The sequence below is a fragment of the Nicotiana attenuata genome, unplaced genomic scaffold, assembly GCF_001879085.1.
Source record: "Nicotiana attenuata strain UT unplaced genomic scaffold, NIATTr2, whole genome shotgun sequence".
NCBI lineage: Eukaryota > Viridiplantae > Streptophyta > Magnoliopsida > Solanales > Solanaceae > Nicotiana > Nicotiana attenuata.
The window spans coordinates 246892-260407 of NW_017671303.1; positions in this window are offsets into that span (position 1 = coordinate 246892).

Below are 13516 nucleotides of genomic sequence, written 5' to 3' on the forward strand. Positions count from 1 at the left end.
CTTTCCAATTGAAGGATTATCCTATTGGAGTTGATTCAGCAGTATATTTAACCTCTATGCACCAAAATATAGAGTTCTTCTAGAAATCAAATTGATTTAGGGTTTAGTAGAAAATAGGGAATTTGCACAAATTGATGCCCGCAGAGGATGAAATCGGTAATTATTAGGTTTCCTATTGGCAAAGTTTTAGAAAGTGTGGTTTGAGAGGTGGAGATTAAGTGGTTAGCAACAAGGATTGAGACCTCACAAGGAGGAAATAGCTCTCATGGTAGAGAGAGAAAGCCCTCAGCCAAGACGAGGGAGAGACGCGACTTTTTTGTTAGAAAATTTGAAGCTCTCACTCTTGGCATATGGGCACAAAAAAAGTCAATTCAAAAATTCCTATCAAGATATATACCGATATGCTTTAAGAAATAGGTCCCTTTTGTCGCAACATGATCATTTGAGGTATTGATTTACAGGCAGAGGCAGAGCCAATTAAACAACAATTTCAAGTGTTAGTTCAAATTTAATATTTATTCATATTTAATAAATTTATTATTAATACATTACATGATTTGAACAAAATATATTGGATTCGCCCGAACCAGGAGTCGGGCTACTAGCTCTACCCCAGCTACAATCCATAAGACAACATTTGGAAACAAAATATTGGTCGAATTCTTTTTGTGAAATTTAAAATAAAATCTGAAATAAATATGATATTTATATTTTAAGTTATGTGAAGAAATTGAGTTAATGAATTATTTTTTTAAAAATCAAAAGAAAAATCATACGTGGACATTGAACATTAAACTATGCAAATGTGGCCGTAAAAAAGGCCTAGGAAGAAATGCATCATCCATCTTAAAATTGAGTAAATATTTGACTGCAAATGGTGTTCACCTCAAATCTTATCAATGTATCATAACTAGTAGTCGTACCTGCACGATACACGGTCAATATAAAAAAATATTAATTAACTTAATTTGTGATCAGGCTTGTTTGAACATATTAGATTGTATTACCTTAATAAATTTCATCTATCATCTTATTTATCAATAAGATATACCCAATAATAAAATCTCTAATTTTTGTATGCTACTTTCTTTTGTAATATAATAGAAGATACATATTTATTTATTTTATTCTATTATACTCAACAATATTTTCTGAATAAATAAACTTTTTATTTTTAAAAAGAAAAAAAATTTATCAAAAAATAAAGAAATTTTAATTATCAGTTTTTTATTTTTATAATTTTAGTTTTTTAGTTTTTTATTTTAAAATAATTTAAAAACTCCAACTTGAAACTACTTTCCAATTTGGATTGACAATTTTTTTATTTATTATATCGTTCCCTAAATATTACGTCAATGACTTTGAAGGGCCATTATTGAGTCAAGCAACCGAAACCGAGTAAAGAAGTCACATCTGAGCTAATTATAACTAACTAATCCGCTTATATTATACCAAGCAAGACCCTTTTGCAGTTTACTCGCTAGTGTCATCACTCACTGGAAGAGCCTTTCTATATAATGAAATTTTGAAACAAGTCTGTGAAAAGGCTGAGAAATAAAATACGAAGAGAGGAAGCTAGACCGAGTAGAGTAGTAGGCATACTTTCACCATAGTCTTGTCCACAAGCAAATCAATGTTCGGCAACGGAAAATCATCTTTGGGAACATGCTTTATTGAGATTTCAAAAATAGATGCATTCAGTTATCAAGGGGGATGTCTACTCTTTCGTTTACATACGCAAGCTCCCGGTTAGTCGCAATCAATGCATATTAAAGCACTTAGCGGCCAAGCATCAACAGAGTAGCCTGCGGATTGGTGCCCGGTGACACAGTGAAGGTTGAACCATCAACAACTCTGAGTGCCCAGTCTTAAGTTCCTATCAACCACTTTCCAAACAAGGCAGCCGCCATGGTAATGCGATATTGTGGTCACAACGACAGACCTATCCCATCAGAAAATCATTGGATAGATCAGTAAATGAAGGTCCAACATACCTGAAATATATAGGACCAAACTCTTGTTGGTACTTGAATTCCGAGACTTCTTTAACATTCTTCTTTCCTCTTCTTGCTTATCACCTTCTTTCCCTTTCCTTGCATCCTAATATAATAAAGATCAGGACGAGTTGCTCCGGGTCCAGGTGACAGGAATCCTCTGAGGTCAGCTGAACACAGAGGCGGACCCAGAATTCTTACATGATGGGGGCACATNAAGTCCTGCTGTTTAATATAAGGGTAGCTCGATGTACGAAGCATCCCGCATTTATGCAGGACTCGGGGAGGGCCGCACTCAGAGGCGGATCCAGAATTTTTACGCGACGGAGGCACATTATTCTGCTCAACCAGTGCCCCCTAAAGGCTATTAGTGTTCAGGGTGTCAACTGCTTTAAATTAACCATTTTTAAGGTATATATATATATATATATATATATACAGGATTTCATCCGAAGTTTACGGGGTCCTATGACCCCTCACCCATACACATGGGTCCGCCTCTGGCTGAACAGGCTGACAATCGACAGAAAATGCTGAGCAAAGCTGCTGGCCTGAAGAGTGAGGCTAATCCGTAACATCAATTGCAGAAGAATGAGGTTCGAGTTGATGAATAGGAGAATGCCGCAATACATCTACGCCAAGGATTTGTGCTTGTGGGCCGGGGTGAATATTGCAGACCAGCGAATCTGGTAGTCGACAATCGTTCGGACTTGGTAAAGGTTGTCGCAGCACATGTAGTAGGACAGAGGACTAAACGCGATGCCAGACCAATTTACAATGACTCTGTCGCTGACGTTCGTCAAGCAGGCCACGTGGATTGGCGAGGGTCTTCTTCGGCTAATGAGACCTCGATCCCGAAGCCTTCGAAGTATCTTTTTGATAGGTGCCTCTATTTGTATGGGGAATTTACTGCCGATAGATCTCGCCCAGTGTCTCCCTCCTTCCCCCGCCGCCTTTCGAAAAATATTTTATTTTATTATTTTATAGATATTTAAATTCAAAAATAATTATCAATAACTAATTATTAACTAAATAACTAATTATTAACTAAATAACTAATTATTAACTACTTATGCCATGTGGCTTTTTTCTAGGCTGCCACTTGGCTTAAGGAGAGGGCTTTTTTCTCTCATTTTAATAATATATAAATATAGATTAAAATAATTAAAAAATTCAACTTGAAACTACTTTCCAATTTGAATTAATAGTTTTTTTTTAATTTTTGTTTTTTATTATAAAATATTTAATTTATTATTTTATAGATATTTAAATTCAAAAACAATAACTGATAGGTTTTTCAGTATTTTATGTTTTGATGATCTAACAAACTTGTCATGAAGAATCAGATAGAGCACCTGGCGCATAGACATACATTTCATGTGAACTAATCGAAGCCTGAAAATCAGCAAAGGGAGGAACACAATAGGGACCTGATGATCTGGTCCTTTAGGGTTAAGCAAGTCAATGACTGTACGCAATCAAGATAAAGAGGAACACAACAGGGACCTGCTGTCTTAGGGTTCTCTGAAGAAAAGTACAAGTCAAGTACACAACTGGAATATGACAGAAGAAAGTGACCATCTGGCAACTGTTACAGAATAGGAACACAACTAGGATCCGGTTTGTTGGTGTGTCCTGACAGGAAGTACAAAGCCCACTATCCAGCTGGAACGCAATTGCCCAGAAGTGGCTGTGCAGATTGTACAACAGTCACTTCTGATTGGAAAGAAGTATACACCTTGAGTTGACATCACTATCCATTGTGCCATCTTTTGTGATAAAACAACCTGGTGCTAGACACACTATTCCTCGTGCATTCGGTGATATTCTCTCAAGCATAACAAAGTTCATCTAGCATTGAAGTCACTGGTGTGTCAAGAACAAGAAGACAACTCCACTAAGGATCAGTTTCTAACCGAGTCTTATGTACGTCCATAGTTGAGTTGTAATCTTGTTAATTGTTCTACATTGTAATTCCAAGTTTGCTTTCTTAGAAGCGTTGTCTTAGGAACAAACCAAATTCGTAAACTTTAGCGTTTATGTTGTGACTTGGAATAGTCATAAGTTAAATCCTCTGTAACTAGGAGAGTTATAGAGTGGCTTGTGGTGGTGCATCACAAGTTAGTTTGAAGTCTTTACAAAAGTGTGTTTGCAAAGTGGCTTGTAATAGGTAGATTACAAGTTAGTTGAGTTTAAAGCCTACAAGTGTAGGTCGTGGTTTTTTGATCCCTTGTGTGGGATTTTTTCACGTAGAAAATCTCTGGCCTTCTTTACATTCAGTCGTTACAGCGTTCTACGTATCAATATCATAGAGGACCAGGTACTCTATAGTTTGGTGGACTCATATAAGTCATCAATTGGTATCAGAGCAGGTATTTTCTATCAGGCTAACACCTAGGAAGGATCCTCAAATGGCTGCTCCACTAAACTTTGAAGAGGGACAGTCAACCTATAGACCTCCCAGATTCAATGGTCAATACTACGGTTGGTGGAAGACCAGGATGCATGATTTCAGTATGGCAGAAGATTCAGAGTTGTGGGACATTATATGTGATGGTCCACATGTTCCCATGAAGAAGATTGAAGAAACTGGGCAAATGGTGTTAAAAGGAAGAAGAGAGTACAACGACATTGACAGAAAAGCTGTAGAAAAGAACTACCGTGCCAAGAAAATCTTGATGTGTGGCATAGGACCTGATGAGTACAATAGAGTCTCAGCTTATGAAACTGCCAAAGAAATATGGGAGGCGTTGCAAACCGCTCATGAAGGAAGCACTCAGGTCAAACAATCCAAGATTGACATGCTCACCACAGAATATAAGCTCTTTAGGATGAAGGATGATGAATCTATACAAGATATGCACACTAGATTCACCTCCTCATAAATGAGCTTCATTCACTTGGAGATGTCATTCCCAGAAATAAGCTCGTAAGGAAAATCCTCAACGTCCTACCTGGGTCTTGGGAAAGTAAGGTAAATGCCATCATGGAAGCTAAAGATCTACAGACTCTGACCATGGATGAATTGATTGGTAATCTAAAAACTTACGAGATGAAGAGAAAGAAAGAAAGTGAAAGAAGAGAGCCTAAGAAGGAAAAGAACCTGGTGCTTAAAGCTGAAAGGAGTAATTCAAGTGATGAAGATAGTGACATGGCCTATCTTACTAAGAGATTTCAAAAAATGGTTCGAAGAAATTGTGGCATACCAAAGTGGGGCAGTTCAAGTAAAACAAGGAACAACGATCTTAGTCACGGATGTGGAAAGTCAAGGGCATTTCATCAAAGACTGCCCACTCGCGAAACAGGAACAGTACAAGCAAAATCCTGATAAAGCAGGAAAAGGAACCTGGATCCAGAGAAAAGATTCAATCAAAAAAGTGCTGCTGACAATATCGTTAAGCAGGCTCTTGCTGCTTGGGGAGATTCCTCAAGTGAATCCGAAAGGGAATCGGATGCAGAAAACAGTCCCTTGATGGCAGTGGAAACTGAAGCAACGAAGTACGACTCATTGTTCGTTGATGGCTCAGTCAGATGATGAAGATGATGAGGTAAGCTTCCGGGTTGTTCAGAGAAATCTGAAATCCTACTCTTCCAAGAAGCTAAGGTCTTTATCAAATGTCTTAATTGATGCCTATTATAGCCTTATAAACGATAAGGAGACCCTCACAATAGAACTAGGTGAGGCAGAGCAATCTAGAGATGATCTAGTGGTCTGTGTAGTAGACCGAGATGAGACCATAGCTAATCTTGAAATAGAAAAGAAGGCCTTGATTGAAAGAATAACTAGTGTGGAAATGAGAGAGACGACCTGATTGTAGTAGTTGTTGATCTAAAAGAAACAATAGAAGGCCTTAACAATGAGAAACACACCTTAGAAGAAAAAGTTGCATCTACTGAAGAGGAAAGGGATGACCTGTTAGCAATATGCGCTGATCTAGAGGAAACCATTGAGGGACTCAATAGAGAACATAGGAATGTAAGTCTTGGAAAAGGGAAGGGAGTAGCCAGTGAGGCGTACATCATGATTGAAAAAGAGTTAAATGTTGTAAAAACCAGTCTTTACAGTGAACTCGAGAGGAATCAACAACTCCAAGCTGAGTTGGAGAAAGTAAGAAATGATCTTGAGAAATCCTTGAAGTGGAACTGGTCCTCAGATGTTGTTACTGCCATGTATCTCAACAATAGTGGTAACAAGCAGGGCATCGGGTTCCAAAGGGAGAAAACTCCCTACAACCCACACAGCAATTATGTCAATGTACCTGATAACTGGCTATGTACCCACTGCGGAAACAATGGGCATTTTAAAGAAAATTGTCAGGCCAGGGTTCAGTCTGCTCAGAAGAACAAAGCGTCCACTGATAGAGTGACTACTAGCAAAGGACCAGGTACCACTCGCAAAAAGCGGATGCTACCTGCGTGGACTAGGAAATTCCTCATTCATCCTTTTTTTAGTAACAAGGGACCCAAACTAGTTTGGGTTCCTAAATCTAACCCTTGATGTGCATGTGCAAGGAGCAGTGAGAGGAAGCAGATTGCGATGGACTATGGACAGTGAATGCCTAAAGCACGCAGCTGGAAACATCATGAAATGCTTCTCACTGAAAGCCCTGCAGGAAGGGAATGTATCCTTGAGAAGAAAGTAAAGGGTACATTCTCAGTGAATGAAAAGTCAGAGAGGTTCCCTTGGCACTCGAGTAGGAACAGACGAAACTGGAAAATGATGCATGGATAGTGCTCATCGCCTATGGAATCACCAAAATTCTGGGCAAAAGGAATGAACACTGCTCTCTCTTGAGAACATGTGTCAAACCAGGTCCTTCCTATATCAAAACTCGCCAGGAACCGCCAATTGGAAGAAAATGCCTTGCTCCTGACAACAGGAAGGATCAGCTTGGGAAGCACAATGCATATAGACGAGTGAAGAAATCCTTCTGGGAAACAACCCACAAAACAAGGTCAAAAGGTCCCCAACAAAGGAAGCACTAAATGGCAGGAGATGCTCATGGGGTATTCAACAAGACACTTTTCCTTGCCAAGAAAGAAACGATGATGATCAATATGATGAACCAATCCTGTCTCTGGGAAGTATCTGAGGCTTCAAATAGGGAGGATGATAAAGTGAGCAAGATGAAGGAAACTGGCAAAAGACAACTCAACTTCCTCCACCACGTCTCACACAGAACCTGGTGCACCTGTCATGATTCATGCCTTATCTTCTGGGAGACAAGGAAGCAAAACGAAATGACCTCATCAACAACTGGAGAGAAATTGCAAACACATTGAAGGGTGAGATCATCCTCTGAGGGTCAATATGAAGAAAGGATTGATCGGTGGAAAGCATTGCAGAACTGAAGACCAAACTCCAGATATTTGCATCAAAGCCTCAAGAAGAGAATATTCCAGATAAATCAAGGTGAAGATGGGGTCGCAAGAATCGAATGAAGAACCTGATCTTCCATCTGCTGGTTGTGTAAGATACCATCAGGTAAAGGTAGCTAAAGTGTTTTCTGACCAAGCCTAACTCACATCAACACCGTTGCAGGTAAACACGCATGACGATCATAGAAGCTAAAGGTATGGCTATGAACTGCGAGAGGGGAGCTGCTAAAACTTTGTTCAAAAGACTGTTTTGGCATCAGATTCTTGTATCTCAGGTTAGTAGTAATGTGCTTATTCTGCATGCCATCCTAAAACAAAACAAAAATGTGTTTAACAAAATTAATTCAAATGCCACATCATATGACTTTTCAGCGTCTGCGTGTCATGTCTTGTCTTTCAAATCCTTTCATCCCCTCTTAACGGTAACACTTTCCCACAAACCTACCGCCGCTCTTCAGAACTATTCAGAACCTGTTTCGCTCTCAACTCATCATTAGCCCTTCTTCCAATAAAGCCTTGTTTCTCCTTCAAGGCAAGTCATGAACCTTCATCTACTCTGTACAGCTGGGATCTTCTCTTCATCTCTCTCTCTACCCGTCTAGAAAGTATTCATCTAATGGTGATCGAACAATCGTCTCATTCTCCCACCATTGACGCTAGCCCCACTTCATCATTATCCTTGAAATCATCCCCAGAGCGTCATTATTTCACACCCTCTACCACCTTACTAACTCCTGGTTCCTCCTCCACACCTACGGTTTTTTCATTTCTGATAAACCCTGTTTACCATTATTTTGAGAATCCTATGTCTAGCCAATCCCACGATCTCATCAAAGATCATACAGGAGGTTTTACTCCTCAAGTGTCAGAAACCCCTGAGGATGATCCTGACCAGTATCTGAACACCTCCATGTTGGACTCAGTGACTCTCAAAGAGTCACCAGAAAAGGAAGCGGCTCATAACATCTGGCTATAACTGCTGAGAGTCTGATGAATGAAGGAGCATATCTCTCGTCTGAGTACCAGGGGGAAGAAATTCCATTCCTAGGAGATGTAAGAACCACAGCACTCCTCGAGTCCCTGGCTCATGAGATATTCTCAGAAAAGCCTTCTGATGAACCTGATTCTCTTCCATGCAAACTCACTCCTGCACCTCCTGTTCACTCCAAGCTCTTAGAGTCCTCCTCCAAATCACTCACTATCAGGTCACTACAGCAAGAGAGTTCTGAGTCCTCATTTCATAAAAGTAAGAGGAGTGTCAAGACAAGGAAAAAGAGGAAAATGAATCCAAAGGACTTCACAAGAGAGTGTCAGTAAACCAAATAGACCAAGATGCTTCCAAGGAACCTGGTTCCTCAGTACAACAAACTATGACAATTCAACAGTCTATGAAAAAGGCCATCGATGAAACTGTTGAGAAACAGAAAGGGTCATCTGTAAAGTACAGTAGCAAGTCTAAACGGAGTCTAACTGAGCTAGTCGTGTCTGAGGACAATACTGCAGGGATGGCAAACTGGAAAGGAAAGTCTGCCGAAGGGTCCAGCAAACAAAAAGCGGAAACTGTTAAGGAACCTGGTACAATAAAGTATATGACCCGTGATGGTGGTCTTTGGCAACAGAGATTAAGAACTCAAAAAGTGTTGTGGGGTCGTACATTTGATCCAGCAATTTCGGAGATGACATGCATGAGACAAATTTGGAGATTGTGGAATTTCAACAATGGGAACACTTGTTTGAAGAGAGAGTGCCTTTGGTGTACGAAGATGCAGTACAAACTTTTTACGCATCTCTCTTCACTGTTGAGGGGGATCACATTTGTGCGCTTGTATACTTGACGCTTCGACGTTGGGAAAGATTCTCAGAATTCTGTGTGAAGGTATGTTCTCAGTTAAGGGTGTCTGTGGAGCAAACTTTCGGAGAGCCATCCTAAAAGAACAAGGTATTCAATAGGGGGAACAGGTGCATAAGAAGGTTTTGCTTCCTAAGTACCAGCTTCTCTTCGAACTGGTTAATAAAGTGCTCTTGCCCCGCTCTGAGAGGCGCTCTATTGCTACAAGATCGAACATGGTCCTAATGGAAGCGCTCGATGAGTTTGTCCCAATCAATCTGCCTGCAATCATGATAGACCATATGCAGAAGGTGGAAAATTTTAAGGGTGGAAATCACGGGTTACCTTATGGCTTTCTCCTCACTCAGGTGTTCAGATTCTATAAGGTTCCCTTGGGGAATCCCAGAGTGGACACACGCAAGCAAACCTTCTTTAAGACCACTCTAGAAGAATGTGAATGTATTGAAAAGGTTGGTGGAAGCATCTCGACCATCTCTCAACTGATCAGCGCTCAAAATGTAGCATCTGAGGAAATAAGAAGGCTGAGGGCTCAAAATGCCATACTAAAAACTCAGCTCAGTCAAGCAGTTAAAGGACCTGATTCTGTACATGAGGAGATTACACGAATGACAAAGGAAAATGAGACACTCCGGGCTCAATTACTTGAAGAACAATTGTCCGCAAATGCTAGACTGGACCTGGTTTTCAAAACCGTGGTTGTCTCTTCTTCCAAGCCTCCTTCCTTTAGTATCCCCTAGGATCCTCCCTGTGTCAAGCTATTTTTGCTCCAACCTCTTGTGGCTGCTGTTTTACTTTTGTTTGCATGTTTTGTTGTGATGGCATGCTGTACTTAACCATTACTGCTCCTAAATTACTCGGTCCAATGTAAACATTAATGAAACAACTTCCTTTTCGTTGCTTGTACAATCCTATGTTCCTCTGGCTTCTCTTTTCTGTCATGTTGTGTGCACATATGTGGCATGAGCTAGCTGTGTTAGACTTCTTTATGCTTATTACCTGCTGGTGCTCTTTTTAATTCCTGTCCTTTTTAATGATGCCAAAAGGGGGAAAAGAAGAAGTGTGAGAAAAGTGTGAGAATGAGGGAGATCTTAGATTAAGGGGGAACTTCTGGCATCTCATCTGGTTATTTCTGCTCTAAACAAATACTGTCCATGCCTAAGTTTGTCATCATCAAAAAGGGGAAATTGATGGGTTTTCAATATTTTTTATTTTGATGATCTAACAAACTTGTCATGAAGAACCAGATAGAGCACCTGACACACAGGACATATATTTCATGTGAACTAATCGAAGCCTGAAAATCAGCAAACGGAGGAACACAACAAGGGCAGGGACCTGATGATCTGGTCCTTTAGGGTTCTCTGACACAAGCAAGTCAATGACTGTACGCAATCAGGATAAAGAGGAACACAACAGGGACCTGCTGTCTTAGGGTTCTCTGACAAAAAGTACAAGTCAAGTACACAGCTGGAACGTGACAGAAGAAAGTGACCATCTAGCAACTGTTACAGAAGAGGAACACAACTAGGACCCGCTCTGTTGGTGTGTCTTGACAGGAAGTACAAAGCCCACTATCCAGCTGGAATGCAACTGCCCTGAAGTGGCTGTGCAGATTGTACAACAGTCAATTCTGATTGGAAAGAAGTATACACCTTGAGTTGACATCACTATCCATTGTGCCATCTTTTGTGATAAAACAACCTGGTGCAAGACACACTATTCCTCGTGCATTCAGTGATATTCTCTCAAGCATAACAAAGTTCATCTAGCATTGAAGTCAGTGGTGTGTCAAGAACAAGAGGACAACTCTACTAAGGATCAGTTTCTAACCGAGTCTTATGTACGTCCATAGTTGAGTTGTAATCTTGTTAATTGTTCTACATTGTAATTCCTAGTTTGCTTTCTTAGAAGCGCTGTCTTAGGAACAAACCAAATTCGTAAACTCTGAGTTTATGTTGTGACTAGGAATAGTCATAAGTTTAAAGCCTTTGTAACTAGGATAGTTATAGAGTGGCTTGTGGTGGTTGCATCACAAGTTAGTTCAAAGTCTTTGTAATAGGTTTCTTTGCAAAGTGGCTTGTGGTGGTTGTATCACAAGTTAGTTTAAAGTCTTTGCAATAAGGTTTTTGCAAAGTGGCNGAAGATCTTGATGTGTGGCATAGGACCTGATGAGTACAACAGAGTCTCAGCTTGTGAAACTGCCAAAGAAATATGGGAGGCGTTGCAAACCGCTCATGAAGGAACCACTCAGGTCAAACAATCTAAGATTGACATGCTCACCACAGAATATGAACTCTTTAGGATGAAGGATGATGAATCTATACAAGATATGCACACTAGATTCACCTCCATCATAAATGAGCTTCATTCACTTGGAGATGTCATTCCCAGAAATAAGCTCGTAAGGAAAATTCTCAGCGTCCTACCTGGGTCTTGGGAAAGTAAGGTAAATACCATCACGGAAGCTAAAGATCTACAGACTCTGACCATGGATGAGTTGATTGGTAATCTGAAAACTTACGAGATGAAAAGAAAGAAAAGCACTAAAAGAAGAGAGCCTAAGAAGGAAAAGAACCTGGTGCTTAAAGCTGAAAGGAGTGATTCAAGTGATGAAGATAGTGACATGGCCTCTTACTAAGAGATTTCAAAAAATAGTTCGAAGAAATGGTGGCATACCAAAGTGGGGCAGTTCAAGTAAAACAAGGAACAACGATCTCTGTCACGGATGTGTGAAGTCAGGGCATTTCATCAAAGACTGCCCACTCGCGAAACAGGAGCAGTACAAGCAAAATCCTGACAAAGCAGGAAAAAGGAACCTGGTTCCAAAGAAAAGATTCAATAGAAAAAGTGTTGTTGACAATATCGTTAAGCAGGCTCTTGCTGCTTGGGGAGACTCCTCAAGTGAATCCGAAAGGGAATCAGATGAAGAAAAAAGTTCCTTGATGGCAGTGGAAACTGAAGCAATGAAGTACGACTCACTGTTCACGCTGATGGCTCAGTCAGATGATGATAATGAAGAAGATGAAGACGATGAGGTAAGCTTCCAGGATGTTCAGAGAAATCTGAAATCCTATTCTTCCAAGAAGCTAAGGTCTTTATCAAATGTCTTAATTGATGCCTATTATAGCCTTATAAACGATAAGGAGATCCTCACAATAGAACTAGGAGAGGCAGAGCAATCTAGAGATGATCTAGTGGTCTGTGTAGTAGACCGAGATGAGACCATAGCTAATCTTGAAATAGAAAAGGAGGCCTTGAATGAAAGAATAACTAGTGTGGAAAATGAGAGAGACGACCTGATTGTAGTAGTTGTTGATCTAAAAGAAACAATAGAAGGCCTTAACAATGAGAAGCACACCTTAGAAGAAAAAGTTGCATCTACTGAAGAGGAAAGGGATGACCTGTTAGCAATATGCGCTGATCTAGAGGAAACCATTGAGGGACTCAATAGAGAACATAGGAATGTAAGTCTTGGGAAAGGGAAGGAAGTAGCCAGTGAGGCGTACATCATGCTTGGAAAAGAGTATAATTTTGTAAAAACCAGTCTTTGCAGTGAACTCGAGAGGAATCAGCAACTCCAAGCTGAGTTGGAGAAAGTAAGAAATGATCTTGAGAAATCCTTGAAGTGGACCTGGTCCTCAGATGCTGTTACTGCCATGTATCTCAACAATAGTGGGAACAAGCAGGGCATCGGGTTCCAAAGGGAGAAAACTCCCTACAACCCACACAGCAAGTATGTCACTGTACCTGATAACTGGCTATGTACCCACTGCGGAAACAATGGGCATTTTAAAGAAAATTGTCAGGCCAGGGTTCAGTCTGCTCAGAAGAACAAAGCGTTCACTGATAGAGTGACTACTAGCAAAGGACCAGGTACCACTCGCAAAAAGCGGATGCTACCTGCGTGGACTAGGAAATCCCTCATTCATCCTTTTTTTAGTAACAAGGGACCCAAACTAGTTTGGGTTCCTAAATCTAACCCTTGATGTGCATGTGCAGGGAGTAGATCCCTAAAGCACGCAGCTGGAAACATCATGAAATGCTTCTCACTGAAAGCCCTGCAGGAAGGGAATGTATCCTTGAGAAGAAAGTAAAGGGTACATTCTCAGTGAATGAAAAGGCAGAGAGGTTCCCTTGGCACTCGAGTAGGAAAAGACGGAACTGGAAAATGATGCATGGATAGTGCTCATCGCCTATGGAATCACCAAAATTCTGGGCAAAAGGAATGAACACTGCTCTCTCTTGAGAACAGGTGTCGAACCAGGTCCTTCCTAAATCAAAACTCGCCAGGAAC